Source organism: Lycorma delicatula, chromosome 2 (assembly GCF_047948215.1).
Source record: "Lycorma delicatula isolate Av1 chromosome 2, ASM4794821v1, whole genome shotgun sequence".
NCBI classification, from domain to species: domain Eukaryota; kingdom Metazoa; phylum Arthropoda; class Insecta; order Hemiptera; family Fulgoridae; genus Lycorma; species Lycorma delicatula.
In genome coordinates, this window is record NC_134456.1 from 148134590 (window position 1) to 148154715 (window position 20126).

At 31.1% G+C, this 20126-nt stretch overlaps 1 protein-coding gene across 4 annotated transcripts in view; it reads right to left on the reverse strand.

Moving 5' to 3' along the window:
- The window catches only part of ATP8A (ATPase phospholipid transporting 8A1), a 453786-nt gene that overhangs the window by 373060 nt on the left and 60600 nt on the right, over positions 1 to 20126 (reverse strand). The window contains exon 1 of one of the 4 annotated variants that reach the window (XM_075356435.1): positions 13118 to 13266. The exons of the other annotated variants lie outside the window; for them this stretch is intronic. The gene's annotated coding sequence lies outside the window, so the exon portion shown is untranslated. Of the gene's footprint in view, positions 1 to 13117; positions 13267 to 20126 lie in introns of those variants that run through there. 4 annotated transcript variants of the gene reach the window in all.

Here is a 20126-nt window from a genome sequence, read left to right on the forward strand (position 1 = left end):
TTTTTTGTTAATTCAAAAACGTGCAACAATATTTTACTGAGGCCAAGGTTTCACGGTAATAAAAATTTCCCCGAGCATAATTCAAAAAAAAGAAACGTCACTGGATATATATTTTTTATTACATTCGCTGGTAGTACCTAAAATTGGCCACATTCCAAAAAACCAAAATTATAATGATGCTTAACTGGCTCACATATTTAAAACACTCGTTCGTCACAATAATTTTTTTTTAAATTTACTCGTACTTCTTAAGTACCCGTAAATTCGTACAGAAATACGAGACATTGTTTATGTTTATGTAACATACACGTATTATGGAATAGAATTTACACTGCAATAACAATTTAAATCCTTAAAAGATTATTACTAGCTTAACAGACAAAGCTGATAAAAAAAATAAGACAGAAGAGAAGACTGAACTATAGTAATTCCTTTACTGCTACATTACAAAGTTAGCTCAGAATAGAAATGCGATGTGCTACTATCTAAATAAATATTCAGTAAGGGACCTATTCATTTACATACTATTAACCTGATTCCTCTTTAAACGTATACCGGTAATACACGGCATCAGATGAATAACAAAACTGTTAAATTTGAATTGTAAAAAACTGTACAATAAGGTGTAAGTAAATAAAAATATACTAATAATCAAGCATCAGAGAAAAATAAAACAGACTAACATTAATTATCACTAAATTTCGAAATAATTAAAAAAAAATTATATATATATATATATATATATATACATATATACAGAAGTTTCTAAAGTGGTGGGCTGGCTATACTTTTTCGGATCCTACTTGTAAAACTAAACAAAAGATATCCTTAAGAAAAATGACAATTTCTCTTTCGTTTTTCCACTGTCCACCATTTTGTTATTTTTATATAAAAATTTATATCTCATGTTTGGATAGAAGGATCACATTAATATTTGATAAGCGTCTTAATAAAGTTTTAAAATTAGCAAAAAAATCAGGACTTAAATACCTTTTGCAAATTATAAAATGGCGGCCATGTTTATTTTTCAATCCGTTATATCTACGTAAATATTAGTTTTATTAAAATTTATGTTATTTGTTAAAAATACTAAGCCTTTAATTTTGAACTAAATGATATTTATTTTTGAAAACAGTTTAACAAATAGCCGAGTTATGGCAGAAAATTGATGTAATTAGTGTCTGTTTTCATGTCCTCCACTTAACGTTCAATTCGATGAAATATTGTTTGTATTTATTGTTTATTCTAGTATTGTAAATTAGTATCAAATTAAGTAATAATTTTCTCAAAATAATAGACCTAATAATTATGACACAAAATTTTTATAAAACTAATATTTATGGAGATATATATTATATCTCCATATATATTTATATGTATATTTATATATAAATATATTTATATATTTATATTATATCTCCATGTATATTTATGGAGATTGAAAAATAAACATGGCTGCCATTCTGTAATTTGCGGAGGTATTTACGTCCTGATTTTTTGCTAAATTTATTACCAAGACGCTTACCAAATATTAATATGATTCTTCTATCCGAACTTGAGATATAAGTTTTTAAATAAAAATAGCAAAATGGAAGATAGGGGGAGAACGAAGGAGAAGTTGCCAATTTTCCTAAGGATATTTTTCGTTTAGTTTTGCAAGTAGAATCCGGAAAAGTATAGCCAGCCCACCATTTTAGTAACCCGCCGGGTTGGTCTACTGGCGAACGCGTCTTCCCAAATCAGCTGATTTGGAAGTCGAGAGTTCCAGCGTTCAAGTCCTAGCAAAGTCGGATTTATACGAATTTGAATACTAGATCCTGGATACCGCTGTTCTTTGGTGGTTGGGTTTCAATTAACCACACATCTCAGAAATGGTCGAAATGATACTGTACAAAACTACAATTCATTTAGTCATACATAACATCCTCATTCATCCTCTGAAGTAATACCTGAATGGTAATTCCCGGAAATTAAACGAAAAAGAAAGAAAAGAAAGCCCACTACTTTAGAAACACCTGCATGTATGTGTGTTTAGAATGTATATATACATTCTAAAGTAGTGGGCTTTCTTTTCTTTATATATATATATATATATATATATATATATACACACATGATAGTATGTATATGTATGTATATATGTATATACATATATATATACTCACATAAACACACACACACACACACACAAAGACCGGATACATCAATCAAAATACAGTCCGACACGCGTGAAGTACATACATCTTCCGGAAATTTGTATGGTTTTTTTGGACTCGATATTCACAAAACTATTTTATAACAAAATTTTGGACCGATCATATACTTTCCCTTTCTATATGCGATTTAACAGCCAAAAATATAAAGCTCACAAAACATTTGATTTTATATTAAAAACAAATTAACAATATTTTAAAAATAAAGGCGTAAAAAAGCAAATCCACATTTTAAATATACGTTCGTTGCAAAAAATATTTAAGAGAATAGAAACTTTTCTTAAGAAAAGATTAAGACTATCTTAATCTACTCAAATTTTATTTTACCGAATATAATAAAAAAATTTATCAAATTTTATTTTTAATTTGTAAAAGTTATTGAAAGTTATTGAGTAGTTTGCATATTGATGTTCAACGAAACAAATAAAATGCACATCGTCTGAAACATGAAAAATACAGAGCTTTCGAGAAGTATACCTGTATTACACCAGTATAATACGTAAGATTGATTTACGTTACAGTAGTTGTTGGAAATGGTTCCGAGAATATTCACACAAATCTGCACGGGTTATTCTAATTCTCAAAGATTCTTATAAGTTCTTCATGTACAGTGTTTTCTGTTAAATTACGATTAGCAGTTTTGAAATTTCTTGGGGCTGTGGGAGGTTTCGTAGATGAACATTAATTTTTGCATAACCCCAAAAGTAAAAAGATAGGTGGGCCTACGTCCGGAGAACGAGGTGGTCGTACGCTCTTCATCACGATTCGATCTCCGTAAATCTGTTGCAGTAGGTTCGTGGACTGCTTGGCTATACGTGCAGTCGTCCCGTCTTGTTGAATCCAACCACCATTAATTTTATCCTAAGTTAGCTCTCCTATGAACTGGTCTCTCCATTCCACATCGGTAGAAATAAGATAATCCTCAGAATTGTTCGCTAGAACTTGTTGAAACCATTAACAGTAATAAAATCGCTTTTCACAGTCTGCGGCCAAAAATGTTTGAAGTACTTTAAAAATGTTTATGAAAGTACTTTCCCGAAGAAAGTATGAGACTGAGCTTCTTACGAACCGTCTTCTGTGTAGCTGCGATTCATATGTTTTTCTGTAGGGGAAACCTTCACACGGACTTGTATTACATTGCCTAACACCAGATAAGTTTCGGGTTTTTTCTTCACAGAGAGATAGTCTACTACTTCGCTCGTAGTCTTTTAACGATTCTCTCCCAAAAACTTCTTAATTATCGCTCTTACACCATGTCAATTAGAAAACAGTGTACTTAGAAATCGTACGGAAAACAGTTTCACACTGTCTGTGTCTGCTCACCACCATGCTAACGAAAAATGTATTCAACGAGAAATATCCGCTATTTTACAGTTAACATTGTTACTGTAAACACCTTACCTTACAGTGCTAACCACGGTTACAAAAGTAACCACTGTAAATTCGTCTCCTAAAGCAACTTTACTAGTCCATTTATCATAGGCTCTCCTCAAAACAAAAAAAAAAAAAAAAAGATTACAACCGGTTATCCGACAAAGGTGACATTTTAAATTCCGCTGTATTTTTCAACGAACAGATACAAATGTGAACACCTACATTAACATCTTTTACATAAAAAGAATAAAATTTAATTTAAAAACAACACTACATGTTCTCTAACAAAGCAAATAAACTGTGAAAATTTATTACAGATGTGGTGAACAAGTCGTAAAGTTTTCGGTCGAAATGAAGCACCGTCTCGTATAGCAACTGTAAAAATAGTAGCTAACTTTGAGAAAACTATCCCTGTTACTGTTGGAAAGACACAAGTCCATCCAGGTGGGCCGCATTTCTCCTGCTGATGGTGATATCGCTGAATATCCCGGTTTGTCGCTCCCAAAAATGTTTATAACAATTAGCCATCTCAAATGCGAGCCTGCAATGCATTTTGCATTAAGATCATGGACTGTTGGCTTATAAAGTTTAATCTGACTCGACAACTATAGCCACGACACCGTGCTCCTCGACGTCGTCCATTCGTCGATTGAGTATAGGAAATGCAGTCAGGTAACGCCGATTTTTTAAAGAAAAATTATTCTTATTATTATCTAAATTATCTAAGAATGACGGGGCCATTTCAGACTGAATGGAATCGTGAATAAAAAGAAATATCAGGTGTAGGACTCCGAAACTCCTAGAATAATTGTCGGGAGATGTCTCCTCTATTCATAAAGAGCGATTGTTTGGATTTAATTTTGGGGTCGGCGGCGTGATCAAGTGTATTTTTTGAGATCAAAGAAGATTCTGCGATTGGAATCGATTAAGAGAGTTACTTGACGATGCCAACCGACTTCTTTTGGCCTAGACTGGACAAAATAGAGTGGACAATGTTTATTTCCAGCAGGAAAGCAGTACGAATCACAAGAAAAATTCCCAAGACGAGTTATCTCATGAAACGGACATATCAAGCCGCCTACATCGTACGATCTAATATCTATTGAATTTTTCCTTTTGAGCTTTGTGAAGGGACAAGTTTACTCAACAATTCACAAACAGTTAAAGCGCTTATAGAGAATATTCAAGGTGTTCGTAAAAACCTACGCGCCTATTAAACAGATATTGTCTTATACATTTAATCTAAATCTGGTACTTTATATAAAAATAACAACAGTTTTTCAATATAATATATATTATTATTAATTTAAAATGACACCGCTTAAAGAAACTTTTTTATTTTTAACATTTTCAAAATTAAAAAATTCGTAAGTTTATTATTAGCAACCAACATCCTACACAACAACCAAAACATTGGAAGATTAAAACATAAAAAACTACAAAGATTTAACTATAAAAATAGTTTATTTACCGTACACATTTAATTTAAACTAATCACTTAACGTGTATTTAATTACAAATAAACATCGTATTTTATAAATATTTTAAATACTTATAAGTGCTGCAAATAGGTGTTGCCTTTAAAACGAATAACAAATATTCATCAAATTAAAAGTGAAAGTTTTCACACGTTAATTAATTGAAAACTGTCAGCCGATACAAACCAATAAATACTCTTATACTAAATAATCTAATAATCAATTCTTCTGTTCGTTATTCAAAATTAATCTTATTTAGCGGAATAAATAAATAAAATTACGTTGAATTTTTATATTTAAAGGGTTAACGTTAGTTCTATTTCATTAAGGACATAATTGAAATAATAATATAGTATCTAGTAAACATAATGTCTCAAGAAGAAACGGAAAACATCAGGATCTGTTCTACAAGCTGAAAGTAAAGAAAAAATCAAATACAAATATGGGTTCGAAAACGCTTCGTTTTTAGGTAATAGATTTGTAAAAAATTTTCAGCCTGATTTCTGCTCCATGAATAAAATTAAGCTGTAATGCATTTCCTAAAATTAAAATTATAGGGTTTCGAATGATTTAATTAACTGAAAAATTGAATAAAATAGGTACCAGAAACAAATCTAGTAATCTTTAAGAACATTCAGTAAAATCAAAAAACTGATATCGCAAAGCACAATTTTTTAAGTTTGACATACAATAACTTTGTTTAATTGCCGATAAATTTTACAGCGAATTTAATTCTGAGAAAATCTATGTAACAATCAAACAAACGTGAAAATGTGTTCCAGAAATTAGGCGTTTATAAAAAACAAAACAGACCTAAACATGATAAAAAAAAATACAGTATTATAACTAAATCAAAACAAGGATAATTTATTATTCTGTTTTGTTTTTCAAAAAAAAAAAAAAAAAACATTTCCCCATTTTACTTCATCTTCAGTTCTAAAGATGGGAAAAAAGTTTATAAATGTATCTTTATTAAGAAAATGATTGTGAAACACAAAAAGCTGGTGTCGCAAAGCATAATGTTTTTATATGTATATACATATACATATATGTGTGAGATAGTGATTAATTAATCCCACATTAATTAATTAATTTTATTAATTTCTTTATAATTAAAGAGCGATATGAAACCATCAAATTTACCTTTTAATTTAAATTCCTACTAGCACTTCGGCGAATTTTAACTCGAAAATATTTCTGGATCTATATTTATATGAATTTTTTCTTGTAAAACTTAAATTGAAATTCTTTCACTTTCTTTGTGAGATACATTATGTATAAGCCCGTTAAATGGTAAAAAGCCATTAAATGCCGTCAAAAGCCATTAAATGGGAAAGGGATAAATAAAATTATGTACGAATAGAATTTAATTTCAACTATTAATATAATAATAAATAAACACAATCGAATAAAGTTTCATTAACGTTTTAATTCAAAGTTGGAGGGGAAAAACCTTTCTTTTACCTACAGTCATATTTTTAATGAATGACAGAGTCGTAAAAAGAAAAAAAAGAGGAAAAAATGAGTAAGAAGAAGATAGAAATGTCGATAAATATCTACTTTTAAAACATCACGTAATATAAAGAGATTTTATTTATGTTGATATGGAAAAAACACATACACAATTAAATTATAAATTACGATTTTTTTAATGTTAAATCAAATGGAAAATAACACAAAATATACAAAAGAACAGTTAAATAAAAAAAAAAGTATGACCTTAGCATATTTAAAAACAGAACATAGTGCCAAGATGGACTAATTTATGTGAGCACATTATTATGTAATATTAAACAGGAGCCAAAAATATAATCTATATAAAAATTATAACTTTCAACGCAAATACATGGATATCTTATAACAGAAAAACGTTTTTTTTATCATTGGAAAACAGCGTTCTATTACTACACCTAATTTCAAATCCGTTATAATATTCATTGTAGAATTTATAAAAACAGTAAAAGCGAAGTTTCAACATGACTTAATAATAAGGATGGGAAGAAATTCATACAGTTTAAAAATACTGTAACAATAAAATTTACAGTTAATTAGATATATTGGATATTCTGAAATTACAACCGCAACAAAAACCGATAAAAATAATTTCCTAATTATAATTCATACACGTCAGGCATATTACGTAGAAAATAATTGTTCTACAAAGTTTAATATAAAACGTAAAAAATATAATCAATAAATTCCGACAAAAGCATTATCGATTAAATACTAATAAAAAGACCTTGTATATTTTAAATTAATGTACTCTGAGGTAAGAATGTCTTCTTTTTTTCTGACAGTACATTTTATATCACTTCTGTTGAAGAAATATATTTAGATACACGAGTATGCACTCTTTTTTTTCTATTTAGCTCCGGAACCACCATAAGATATTACTTCAGAGGATGAATGAGGATAACATGTATGAATGTAAATGAAGTGTAGTCTTGTAAAGTCTCGGATCGACTATTTCTGAGACGTGTGGTTAATTGAAACCCAACCACCAAAGAACACCAGTATCCAGGATCTAGTATTCAAATCCATATAAAAATAACTGCCTTTACTTAGATTTGAAACTTAGATCTCTCGACTTCGAAATCAGCTGATTTGCGATGACGAGTTCACGACTAGACCAACCCGGTGGGTTTTGTCTATTTAGAAATATATACTGAGAGGCCCAAAAGTCAGAAAACCGTTTAAAATTCTAATACTTTTTACAATTAACTGGTTTCAAATCTTTTTTTTAGATTATTTAAGTGAAATTCTTGGGTATTAATTATAGAGAAATTCACGATTGTGCAACGTGTGAAAATAATAGAATTTTATCTACATAATTAACGATCACTTGTGCTAACAGAGTTCACAGTCGTCATTTTGGGGTTAGACAAAAATCATCCAAATAGTAATACTTAACTTATTCCGGCGATTAAAATACAGCATTCTGCGAGTGATTCACCACTCGCTCTGAGGCCACATTTAGGTTGGTTACAGGACAGCATCGAGCGTGTAAGATGAAGCATTGAAGAAGAGCTTTCAACATCAACCCGAAGGCGGTCCCAGCGGATGGGGATGTCTCGAACCTCGCTACAGAGGATTCAAAGAACGGGTAGACATTCAATGTCTACCCGTATAAGGTAGAGCCAGTACAGAACTGAAGTCAGCAGATTATCGGATACGTTAAGTCGACCAGAATTAGCAAGAAAAATAAGCTGATTCTCCACCTGATTATGTGTGAAGAGGCCCCACCTAATTGGATTTGTTAAAAAACAAAATATACCAACTTAGGAGACGGAAAAACCAAAGAATTTTTCCACCGACGTGAATAACCTATAAGTAACGGTCTGAAGTGGTGTGAATGCGGAAATAATTCTTGGCTTAATCCTTTGAAGATGAGGTAGGAAATGCACTAACCGTCATAAAAGAAACGGATCAAGAATTGCTGGACAATTTCGTGAGTTCCACAGTCGAAGACACATCAGACTACCTAAATAACTCACCCCATATCGGAACTCTTACAGAAAATCTTTGGAAAAAGGACAATTTCGTGATATTCTGAAATCAATTGGGCGTCACATTCATTTGATTTAACTCCTCCAGACTTCTTTCTGCGGGGTTGTTCAAAAGATACCGTAACAATCCTCGGACCATTCAACAATTGAAGGCCAACATCCATTATGATATTGATGGTATAAGCCAAAAAACTTTACGACAGGTGATTATACACACTTTAGAAAGAGAGCGTTATAAAATGGTCGCTTTATAATGGAATGGTCGCTTTATAAAATGATAGTTTAAAAAACTATTTTGCGAACTGTAGATTTTTATTTTTTCTATTTTTAGTACTTAGCATAAATTTCTGATTCATATATATTCAGAATGTTCATAAACTGTATATATATATATTATATTATATTATATTATATATATTCAGAATCTTCATAAACTGTAGCAACCCTTAAATAACTTTTCGACAGTTAAAACTAGAAAAATGAAATGTATTAAATGTGTCTAAATTTATTTTTCAGTATGAGACCACCGTATCCCAAGCATCCAAAGGAGTGGAACAAGTCAAAAATTTGAAATAAAAAGAATAGGATTGCAAGACATAATTTTAAAAAAAATGAGAGCTTGCAAAAAAAATTGATGTAAAAAAATATTAGTCTACGGCAACAATACACAAAATGACGACCATTTAATATGTTTACATCTGATTTCAAAAGTAGCCTGCCTACATTGGTATTACACACAAAATAATAGTCTCATACAAACGTATTATTTTGAGGTAGGAGCACTTTGTAAATTAAAAGTTTTTTAGTGTTTCACTTTTAAGTTGTTATTTAAGAGATACTGTAGAAAATTTCTAGAACTAGCTATGAAAAAATAATAAATGGCTGCCATTTTGGTTACGGTTGTCGTATTTGTGTAAGGTACATCAAAGGCTCTGTTATTCATTACGCTTTAAAATCATTTGTCACAGCCCCTACACTTTCAATATAAAATGTTTTTTAGTTTCACCTTGGGAGCTTGGGTTGTAATGATCTCTTACCGAAAAATCGATCGTTTCGAGGCAAGAGCATTTACTAATTTTCATTTTACTACGTTTAACTGTTGAAAAGTTATTTAGGGTAGCCATACGTTATGAACAACTTGTGTGTGTGTGTGTGTGTGTGTACGACTTTAAAAAGTCGTATGTGCAAACTTTTCTTTTTTAAGTCATTTTTCTTTTAAGCTTTATTTTGTCATGAAAAACACAGCCTCAAACACCCTCGTGTGTGGGTATATACATTATATTTATATAATGTATATATATATATGTTGTTTATTTATAACCCCCCCCCCCCACACACACACACGTGTGTAAGATTTAAATTAAAATTTCAACATAAACAGTAGAATATTATCGTCTCAGATACTGATCTAAAATGAGCTGTAACTTAATTAATTTTTTTTAATGTACCAGTAATTATCAACAAACAAATTAAAAGTAATAGAGACCTTGGTCTATTAAGGTTATCTGGTTATGAATGATAAATATACGTATAAAATTTCAAACTGTACTAAAAAAAATGTAACATCTTAACAAAAATTGTATTAATGTAAATAGTTCAATAAATTGCTTCCTAGCAGCAAAATTAATTATATTATTCATAAAATTAATTTATTTAATTATTGGTTTTTAAAAAAAAATATTTGTAGCACTTTTGTAGAAAATGTATTTCATACACGTGTATTGCTGGCATGTATATCATAATCCATTCACTGAAATACCAGTGTTGATAAGAAATAATTATGTTCAATTATTTGAATACATGTTTTAAACATAAAATTGAATAATTTAAATGAATCACGAAATAAATAAATCCTAAACGGATGAAATTTAAACATGTTAATTGGATTAAGCTTAGGATAACGTTAATTAGATTTATTAACTTAATTTTAACTACTTAAAAGATGATCAATTACAGTACCAAAAATTATAATTTTTATTATATAACTACAAATAGTAACACCCAAAACAGTAAATTTTATACGACAAAAAAGAGTTGTGGTGATTATAATCACCACAACAACAAAAATATTTATTCATAATTAATTGAATACACGTATGTATAGTAAGAATTTAAAAAAAAATTAATAAAATAATAATTTATGTTTTCATGATTCATCCGTTATACAAAAATGGTTGATAAAACAGATTTAAACAAATTACACAGGTTTACTTTTGCCCGGCACTTAGAAACTTTTATCAAAAGCATTATTAAGTAGTATAGCATTAAAATAGCTTTAGCAATAGCATTAAAACAGAATTCAACCGATATTTAAGAGAGTATAAGGGCTTAAATGGGAATATCAAAATGGCTTTCCAGCTGATAGAAGCTGCGTATAACAAATATTTTCAATCGAATATTCATTTTACAATACAAGAAAAATAAAAACCCGGAATGAAAAGTTAATTTTTGGGGGCATCAAAAGGCATATGATCAAATATATAGAAAAACTCTAGTTAAAATATTGAAAAAACTTATATAATCGATAAAAACAGTATAAAAGAAAAATTCAACAGTTAAATTTTTATGGGGAATTTGCAAACCATTTGAAATAAAAATTGGGTGAGGAAAGGCGATGATCTCTCATCAACACTGGTTAATCGCGATCTGGACAAAGTAATTCGAGAATGGAGTAGGAAAATCCAAACACTTAAGATAAACGAAAATATAAAAATTGGGACGAAATCTAAACCATTAAAAGTTTTAACCATTAACGTTTTTGCAATTGTAGATGATTTGTTACTTTTGGCAAAGACATTTGAGAGGCGAAAATCAAAATTCAAGAATCAGAAAAAGTGGAAACAAAATCAGTCTATTAATTTCATACAAAAAAACAAAATTGTTTTTCAATAATAAAAGTAGAATCAAAATAAACAAAATTTCAGAAGAATCAACCAAAAGAGTTCAAAAATTTTAAATATTTATTATTTAGGTGAAATAATCACTACAAATGTTTTTAAAAAAGAAGGAATAAAAGCCGGAACAGAGAAAGTGGAAGAGGCTTGTCATCTGACCAGAAATATTTACAATAATAAAATCTTTATCCAAAAACGCAAAATTAAGACACTATAAAACCATAATTTTACCGGAAGCGTTATATAATGCGGAAGGTCTATAGAATTTCTCAGGAAAAATCTAGTAAGTTGAAAAAAGAATATTAAGGAAAATCGGATTAAACTCGATTAAAAGACGGTAAAACCGAAATAAGCGGTTCAAAAAAACTGAAAAAGATTTTAAAATTGTTAAATATTTTCAAAGAAATAATTTTCAACAGACAGTCTTTCAAAAAACCTAGTGGATGAGTATAAATTTCGAGAGAAACAGAAAAGTAAACACAGTGGATGAATCGAAGAAAGGAGAGAAAAGTTACGGTAAGAATCTTGAAAAAGAAAGAAGTCAGGACTACGCATATGATCCTTAAAAGGTCCGATCGCAAAAAAAATAATCGTATGTTTATACAAAAAAAAAACCGTAAATAAATAAAAGAAAAAATAATACTAATAAAAAGAAAACATAAAATTTAGGTCAGTAATTTAATAATAATCATTACAAAAAAAAATACAAAAAATAACGGTAAGTGGTATTATTTTAATAATAACAAAATAAATGTAATTTAATATTATAACAGAATTAATAGAAAATAAATAAGTGAATCACAACAAAAACGCAAACACGACCGAATGTTTCTGCATGTTGTATGTGGAGCACGGGCGTAAGCGCGCGCGCACACACTCTCTCCGGCTCTAGCACTCTCTCTCTCTCTCTCTCTCTTCATACAAATAAACAAGCATGAGAACAATCTAAACAGATACTTCCTTTTAACAGACTGTGTGACTACGGATTATTATTATAACTGTTAAAATTATTTCTATTAAATAAAATTAAATAAGGTATTTAAAATTAGGAAAAATATATATATATATATATTAAAATCAAGTATAAATAAATATAAATATTTATATATTGATAAGGATATTGATAAAGATATTATAAGATGTGTATATACACACCTTATAATATAATTAAAAAATACGCGATTTTCTTAAAATAATTCACAATAAATTTATATAAAAATAAATAATAAATAAATAAACAGTAAGTTTATAGGAATAAAATCAAAATTAAATTCAGGAAGAAAAACGATCTCATCTTAAAAATAAAATTTTAAAAAAATTGGCCTTCACGCTTATTTTTTTATCTTTATTTTTTAGCAATTTAAAAATAGAAAGGTGAATAGAAAGCGGTTGATCTATATAATGTTTTTCAGTAAACCGACACCCATTTTAGAATCCATATAATCATTTGTTCTCTCTCACAGTTCACAAAAAATGTTTTAATAAATAGATCGACTACAAAATAAAAACAATAACTACAGTAATAATAATGCGATGGAGTATTAAAAAAATATATATATTTATTAAGAATTATCAGTAAAGCCAAATAACGACTCTCTAAGTGTGCGTACGTGTACAAGTATATACATTTAAATTATCACGGTATAAGTTACCTGATTGAGATTCTGCATGTGAAAGGTTGCAGGTTGGCTACATGAGATGCCGTCAGATGATGAATTTGTTCTCCGTTATGGAGGTTATTCGTGCAGCAGGGTTCATGACTGGAGGGTCACCACATGACAACAATAACGACGGCGCACGCCTGTACACGACTGCTGTTTCAGCCAGTGCCAAAAGTGAGTCCACCTTTTTCCCCTTTTCATCTAACAAAATTTCCCTCTTTCCCGTTAGTTTCTCCACCGCCCCGACAAAATAAAAAAATAAACCGAAACAAAAATCCCCTTAAATTAATTACCGGCCGTCTTCGATCTGACTGCATGGCTGATGAACGACCTGCTGATTTACCTCATTATCAGAATATAACGACGATCATCGAAATTCCTTTTAATAATTGACAACCAACATCCCGTCTTACTCGACCACCTTTAAAAAACACGGTTCGATTTAATTTTAAATGAAAAGAAAACAAACCTTTTTTTATTATTAAAATCGAAGTTAATAATATTCTATAAAGTAGTTATAAATAAAACACGGCCTAAATTAATTACAAAAGTTATTATTTATTAAAAAAAAAACTGAATAAAAAACAAAAACACTTGGAAAATGAAATATATTGATTATAATCTCTTTTATGATTTTTAAAAAAAAGACTGATCTAAAAACATAAAAGAATAACAATAATTTGGGGGAAAATGAACTACAAATAAACTATATAAGTATTAATCTTCAATAAATATAGAGCGAGCTAAAAGTTAATAACCCACATGGAAACCAATAGATGAAAAACTTTATTAAATTATTTTAAAAAAATACACATTAAATAATTTCATAAATTACAGTAATTTTTACAGTTAAAACGTTTCTTCATGTATTTATTTATTTAATAGTTTTCAGTACTTATACCGGATATTTCGATTTCAATGTTTCGTTTTTGTGCATCAAGTGTAAGAGGATTGTTTCTGAACACTTTTATCGTTAAATAACTCAAAAGAAAAAAATCCGTTGGATACAAATCTGGCGACCTAAATGGCTGTAGACCACAGGAAAACTTCCAAAGACGTTTTTCTCACAGAAGTTCTCCCCAAAGAACTCCTCACATTGCAGAGACATTTTGTTATTCGCTGTTGTACCGAACTGCCGCAACCAGCAATCGCGTTAATCTTCTAGCATCCCTATGAAACTCAGTTATAATCTGCTGGTACCGTTCAAATATTACTGTTTCTGTGAAAAATACTCGATCCACTATTCAAATCAATGAAATCGCGCAAAAACTTTCCATCTTTTTTGAATGTAATGTAATCTGGTGGAAAACGTTATGGTTGTTCTGACAGTTTTTGTATTCAATTACATGAAACCATGCCTCATCGCTAAAGGAAATCCGTTATCCAAAATCCGAATATTATCACGAAAAAAAAAGCATAAACAACTTGCAATAATTAAGTCTTTTTCCGTGACAGGGTTTTCGCAATTCCCGCTCGACGAAAATCAGTACGGAAGTAATTTTAATTTCTTTACAGCTTTACGAACACTTCTGTATAGCATTCCGATCTGCTGAGATAGCCGAGCAAATATTTACTTTCAAAGTTATCGTTCAAAGGATGTACGGACACTTTGAAAGACTCGTCATTTAAAACTGTTGGTCGGCCGGCCGTTTTCGTTCAGCTGAAACATCGGTTTCTCTAAAACGAGCGCCTTTGCGAAAGTTGTTGATTTATTCGGTACGTTTAACCGGGAAACACCACAGCAAAGACTTCCTAATACTTTAAAAAGGATGGCGATCCAAAATAACTCGAAAGAATAAATACAAGTTGAATTTGTGAAAAACGCATGATAATCTAATTACAGCAAACTACCACTGACAAACAACAGGGACAGATTATTTGAGTAGTTGCGTAAACGATTTTACTACAAGGTCGAGCGTTACCAAATCACCCGTTAGTGTCCACCTAAAAACAAATTTTCCAATTCAGTGAATTAATAAATTCAGAGTCGCGTAACTTTTCGCTTATCCTGTATTTTTGAATTAATAATTATTATAATAATTAGCCGATCTCCGTGTGGAGCGGTAGCGTCTCTGCCTTTTATCCAAAAGTCCCGGGTTCGAATACAGGTCAGGCATGCCATTTTTCATACGCTACAAAATTCCATTTCCACATCTCACGCGTAAGCTTCAAGTTTAAACCGCGATATTCAAACAAAAAAAAAAAAAATTAACAAGAAATTTAAGTAACATGTTAATTAATAACACACATTCTCAGGGGGGGGGGGGAATATACACATGATGTCTCTAAAGTAACGGAAAAAATTTCAGGACACGTTCTGCAAGTGAAAATAAAGAAAACCATACGTAAACACGGGCCCTGGAAACCCTTCGTTTTCGAATTTAGGTTACGAAAAACTTCAATCTGATTTCTGCTCAACAGCATAATGAAGCCACATTGAAAATTCTTGGAACTTAAATAAAGCGATAAATTTAACGGTTTTAAATGATTATTGACCTGAAAAATGTAATAAAATAGATCCTACAATTGTATCTAAGGTAATTTTTAATAAAATTATTGTAAAACAAATAATTGGGGATCGCAAACCCGCAAACCACTTTTTTTAAGGTTTGACTTAAAATAACTTCGTTAACTGTAACAAAACTTGAGGAGAATTTAATTTACCGAAAATTAATAATAGGTCAAATAATATCTACTGAAAATGAAAAATAGTTTAAGAAATTTGACTTTCATTAAAAACAAAACAGAGAAACAAGAATAATTTCAGTATTGGTAAACGTTTAAAAAAAAAATCTATTATTAAAAACAGATAAATAAAAACTTATTATAATAATTATTCAAAAGCATTCTCCTTCACTATTTACACAATATTCTGCACAGATTTAAAATTCCTTGGATGGCTCTTCTTCAGGATTGTTTCGTATAATTTCAAATACGTTGAAAGTTCTGGTCACACTAATGCTTCTTTTCTAGTAACTGTTCGTTCGTATACAATCTTTTAAAGCAAAAACCATGTGAAAAGATCAAATTTACCCCTTAATAGAAGTTCTAAGAATTTTATACTACCCTTGTAGCAAAAACCAGGGCGAAATACTATAACTACAAAACGAATCGTTTACAGATGGGGTTTTATATGAAGGTTTGTTTTTATTTTTATTTACAGAAAACTCGTACGTCCTGAAATTCTTTTCGTTTCTTCGTGAAACGCCTGTACCTATTTTTTAAACTAAAAACCGAGCAAATATAATTTTTTTTATATCAGTTTTTATACTTCGTTTACTATTATTTCACTAAAAAAATGTATTCAAAGGTATAATACAAGATGGTACAATTATAAATTGTTAAAATTATGAAACAGATAACTTTTTAACGCATAAAAGTATTATCGATGTAAACAAATATTGTTATAGATAGGTATTCCAAAAAAATTTAAGGTAAAAAATTCGAGATATTTCTTCTCTATGTGTGTTTGTGTGGGCGCGTGCGCATAAAACCTTAAATCAATTTAAAAAACCAGTTCAAAATTAAAACTGTCATACCGTTCCACGAATAAAGATTAATGTATTTCATTACTAAGAACTAAAGTACTAACAACAATAATAATAACAGACAAAGAGAAATTTGTTATATGTAGGTTGGTAGAATACACTTTGAAGATTTGTTTTAAAATCCGTTATAATAATATAGATCTATAATCAAGTAAAATATCGAAGTGATACAGCAACAAATAAAAGTTACTGGTTGTTGAAGCTATTTTACAGTGATCGGGAGGGTATTTTCTTGATCTACATACATAAAAATGTAAATGTTCGTTTGTTCAAAATCTTAAATCTCCGAACGTTCCTCACAGACTGCTTTGAAATGTTGACACAAGGTTGCATTTGAATACGCGCGTGTTTTACACACCTACTATTTATATATCTAAGATATCACATCTGTGACAAATAAAAACATGTTTTTTTTTAAAAAAAAACAGCACACGCTATACTAAATATTTTACAATTCCATTTCATGTTTCCGATATGTGTGTCCGCTATTGATTAAAAAACTACTGGACCGATTTACGCCGGGAGAAAAAAGGGAAAAATCGAAAAAGGTAAAAGGGAAGAAGGGCAAAATGGAAAAAATAAAAAAGGGGAAAAGGAAATGGAGAGGGGAAAGGCGAAAAAGAAAAGGTAGAAACAGGATGGGAAACGGGAAGCAAAGGAAAGAGAAATGGGGGAAAGTCAAGGTTAGCGAGCGTAGGTTAAGTTTGGTTAAATTATATTTATAAAATTAATAAATATAAATAACCATTTATTAAAATTAATAAAGAAGAGGTTCTTTTTCCATCGAAATCCGATTGACTACTTTGCTTATAAATAAAGCTGTAATAAAGCTGTCGGTGGCGTTAATACGTACGTACCTCTAAATTTCAATGAAATTGATCATGTAGTTTTGGAGATTACTCAGTTCTAAATTTTTATACATTAAGCTTATAAATGAATGAATTTATGTATTACACAAACACACACGAGTATTAGCAAACCAAAATGTAAGCGACTGGTATTTTCGTACTCCTCATACCTCAAACGAAAAGAAAATTCATTTTCATCTCCACTCCCACCATGAAACCGAAAGTAATACCGTACTTTCTTCAAAAGATCCGTAAAAATTCTGTAAAAAGGATATTAAAATAGTTACTAGTTCAATTCAAAAATAAAATTTGATAAAATTAAAAACTTATATGATAAAAAGTACAAATAAAATTTGACAATAAATCAAATAATAATTTAACTTAGCGTTAATGAACTTCTGTTTAACGTGTACTGAAGTCGTTTCGTTTGTGATCTACTTCATTTTGTTAATTAATACACAAACTGTCAGAGTAGCGAAGATGGTTATTACATTACACACAATATAAGAAACAGGAATCGGTTATTAACTGAGGTAGTCCAATTATACAACGTGTATCAAAAAGAATGACACGGTTTCAAAACCCTACACCTCTGCAATCACGCACGGTCGATGAATGAAATTTGCATAATTTGAAGGCGCGCGAGTTTTAAATACCGGCCCCCAGATTTGCAATACTAGCGCTGAAACTCACACTCACATAAGTCGTAAACCAACATGGCATCCATGCAATAGAAGGCATTTTGTAGAACCCATAATAATGATTCAGCGTGCGTTTCAGAATTGAACTATGCACTACAAAGGAAAATATACAGCTAATTCAAGAGGCTTTTCAGCAAAGCCCGAAAAATACCACTTTTAACAATAATTCGCCGAGAACTTACGATCCCTCATATGGCTATTTGGCATGTGATAAGTCGAAGCTTGAATTTTTAGCTATACAGACTACAACCGGTAAAAGCTCTACGTGTAAAATTGACAAAAAAAAATTAAAAATTTCTGATTGTTCATACGTATGCATTATTGTTTACTGGCATTTCTCCCGCCATCACCCCATTCGGTCGCCCTAAAGCACAAGACCGATATCCGAGCCACGAAGGGCCTCAACCAGTTTAAGCGACCAATATCCTATTTAGCTCCTAGAGCTAACCTATTAGCGTGAACGGTATAAGCTTGGTTAAATACACTTAGCTTTTGTGTCCAGCCGTTCACTTGTCATATATTAAACTAAATAGGGTAGTCTATACTATAATGCATGACTATCGTAGGTATAAAATCTTTCACCTTAAATCTAAAGACATCAATTCGCTGCCACGCCTAGGTTGCTGAATGTCCAGCAAGTACCTGTCCACCATCTATATCGCTTGGAACTGTTGGCCAATAGCCGACCATTCCTCGAAGGTAGCTTCCTCGGTAGCTGCTGTAGGAGGATACCCTACAGCTTCTGGTTCAGTAGCCAGTTTGAAACCTGAACAGTTACTGTCTCAAATTAACATGATTGGTGAGTACCTGGGCTCCCGTTGCCCTTAAAAATGAACTTGAGGCGTACCATCCCTCCAGATCCTGTATACATTTTTACAAGGATCGTCCCTCATTCGTGGTGTTCCATTCCTGCTGCCATACTTCCATCGCAAAGTTCTGAAGCCCCTTCCGTAGGCGGGAGATGGGCGACTGTTAGAAATTTAGATCTGGTGCATTGTGATCACCGTTCTACTCCGGTACTAGACCGGCTCGAAACCTCATCCCAAATATCTCGGCCTCCCAACCTCTTCATAAAATCCACATGGCTGCCCGAACTTTCACCACTAAATCAATTAGTGCTAAACAGCAACTTCTCATCAAACAAAACACCTAGGTGTTTATGAAATCTTACATGGCTGATTACACAACCTTTATATTTAATATGGGGGTTTATATTTATTTTATATGGGGGTTATATTTATATTTAATGGGGGTTTCGGACTGTATGATAATTAATCTGTGCCCTTCAGAAGCATATACTTCGTCTTGGGAACAGAAATCATTAAATTTTGATTGGATTGTCCATCCTGCCCTCTGCAGCTGACAAGGCTGCTTGCTCTCTTTCTTCCAGCTGCGGTCGTGAATTTTAGGTATTTTCTTATGGAAGACGATAGGTTCACAACCGCGGTTAATTTTTAGGATGAAGCAATTTTATTTAAGCAGAAAAGTTTCACTCCCAATCTTCGCATATGGGAGGATCGTACAGCAGGAGCAAGACTCGCCAAAAATTAATGTTTTTTGTAAGGTTCGTTTAAAAATATACGGACCTTTCTTATTTAAAGGCATATTACAGGGCACTCTTATCTTGAGATTCTACAAAACTGGTTTTTTCGACAACTAAATGAAGACTTTAAAGAATTCAATTTTCAACAACATGGGGCCCCGCTACATCGACTCAACCGAGTTCATCGCTTTCTAAGCGTCGCTATGAAGCATCGCCTCGACGCTGAATAGGACGTACAGGAACCCAAGACTTGGCATCACACTTTTAGTCCCCAAGATCCCCAGGCAATACACCTTATCACATTTTCTTGTACGAATATGTGAAACAAAGTCGTTTATGTTTCACCATTACCTGCTGATT